The following is a 2,353-nucleotide window of genomic DNA, read 5'->3' on the forward strand; positions in this document are numbered from 1 at the left end:
GAGGAGTCAGAGAAAAGGGGGCTTTGGGGACAGGTTCAGGGGTTTGTCTTTGACGAACGGCTGCTGCCCATTGCTGCCCATCGCTGCCCTGGTCACAAGCCTCGTGAGGTCCCTTAGAGTCTAGGATATGCATGCCTGTGGGGGAAAGGGTGGGGATGCGGAGGCACAGGCGTGCTTCTGGGAGGGAGAGATTGTTTGGACCTTCCTTTTGAGGGGTTTTAAAGGCTGGGCATTTAGAGAAAGTCTTAGGGGAGAATCTCAATAGAATATTCATCAGCTTTATGCTGATGTACCAAAATGAGGTTTATTCTCTTAACTTCATCTGCCCTTGGGTGTGATTGGCAAATGGCATTAATTGGATTTATGCTGTCTGTCTCCCTTTTAGGATGATTTAAGCTTTTTACCCTCTGATTGGGAAAAAGTGCAAGCCATTTACTCATATTTTATTTAATTCTAACTATTTCAAATTTACCTTAAGTGTCCCTGGTTTAGGGAAGAGACGATTTACTAGATGGTTATAAACTGCTGTTTAACTATCTGTCTGTTTCCCTGTTCCACTTGTCCTGGCTTACTATCCTGTCTCAAGGATAGCTAGTATTCCCTGGCCAGTGTGGCACAGTGGATTGAGTGTTGTCCCATGGACTGAGAGGTCCCGGTTTGATTCCCAGTCAGGACACATGCCCGGGTTTTGGGCTAGATCCCCAGTATGGGGCATGCAGGAGGCAGCCAATCAATGTTGCTCTCTCACATCCATGTTTCTATCTCTTTCTTCCTCTCTCTCTAAAAAAAAATTAAAATTAAAAAATCAAAATAGCTAATATTGCCTTGGCCAGATAGAGCATCATCCAGATACATCAATATTGTGAGTTCAATCCCCTGTCAGGGCACATACAAGAAACAACGAATAAGTGGAACAACAAATTGATGTCTCTCTCTCTCTCTCTCTCTCTCTCTCAAATCAATCAATAAATGAATTTTTAAAGAATGGCTAATATTTATTGAGTGCTTAATAGCTGCCTGATACTTTTCTAAGCCTTTAAATATATTAACTCATTTAATCCTCTTAATTTCATGAAATACTGTAATTATTACCCCTATTTTCAGATGGAGAAACCAAAGCACTGTTTAAAAAAAAAACCAAGCCCAGCCGGTGTGGCTCAGTGGTTGAGCGTCAACCCATGCACCAAGAGGTTGAGGTTCAATTCCCAGTCAGGGCACATGCCCAGGTTGTGGGCCCAATCTCCAGAGGAGGGCATGCAGGCGGCAGCCAATAGATGTTCTCTCTCACCGATGTTTCTATCTCTCCCTCTTCCTTCCTCTCTTTCTAAAAATAAGTAAAGGAAAAAAATTAAAAGAAAAAACCAAAATGGTGTCATTTGAGCTAAAAGCCTGTGATACCTAACGTAAATTTAATACCTGATCTAATTTCAACCTCTCCTAGAAATATAGGCAATCTGCATAACAAAAACTCTTCCCTTCTCTTACCCTAAAGAAAAGATTTCCCTGCCTAAAAATAATCTTTTCTTTTGTCATCAGGTCCCTTGCTCCACTCCCTTCTTCCTATAAAAATCTATTTTGCAAAACCCCTCTAAGCACCCTTTGTTCTTTAGATGGGGGGAAATTGCCTGAGTCATGAATTGCTTAATAAAGCCAATTAATATCTTCAAAATTTACTCAGTTAAATTTTATTTTTTATTTATTTTGCTTTGTTAAACTCAGAGTGTTCCTCTCCATGGAAATCTTTAGTAAAAGGTGAAAGATTTATGCGATCTGAAGAGAAACCAGAGTATAAGTTAAATTTTGGGGGGGTTTTTTTGTTGGTTTTTTTGGTATGTGCCCCTAGCGGGAACCAAACCTGGGACTCTGGTCCGCAGGCTGACACTCCAACCACTGAGCCAAACTGGCCAGGGCAAATTTTGTTTTTTTTAATGGCAGAATATATATAACTTAACAAAGGTCTTGCAGCTATTAACTTTTCATACCACTCCGCCATTTCCTTGTAGGTAGAGTGAGCAGAGAAATCTCTTCGTTCCCATTATTGTTACCAGAAAGGGGACTTGGCCCTGAGCAAAGGGAGGTTTTAGGGGAAGATCTCAATAGAATATTCATCAGCTTTATACTGATGTAACAAAATGAGGATTATTCTCTTAACTTCATCTGTCCTTGGGTGTGGTTAGCAAATGGCATTAATTTGATTTCTGCTATCTTCCTGCGTGAGGTGATTTAAGCTATTTACTCTGTGGTCCCAGAGAAGTGCAAACTGTGCACTCTTAAGTGTCCCTAATTTAGATAAGATAGGATTTACTGGAAGGCTGCAAACTGCTTGGCATCTAGATTTGCTAGATGGCTGTAA

The 2,353-nt window shown here is 40.8% G+C and overlaps 1 pseudogene; it reads right to left on the reverse strand.

Annotated features, from left to right (window-relative positions):
* Window positions 1–1,666: 1,666 nt before the first annotated feature.
* On the reverse strand, window positions 1,667–1,790 carry LOC118622029 (annotated as a pseudogene).
* Window positions 1,791–2,353: the final 563 nt, after the last annotated feature.

Source organism: Molossus molossus, unplaced genomic scaffold, assembly GCF_014108415.1.
Source record: "Molossus molossus isolate mMolMol1 unplaced genomic scaffold, mMolMol1.p scaffold_m16_p_8, whole genome shotgun sequence".
NCBI classification, from domain to species: domain Eukaryota; kingdom Metazoa; phylum Chordata; class Mammalia; order Chiroptera; family Molossidae; genus Molossus; species Molossus molossus.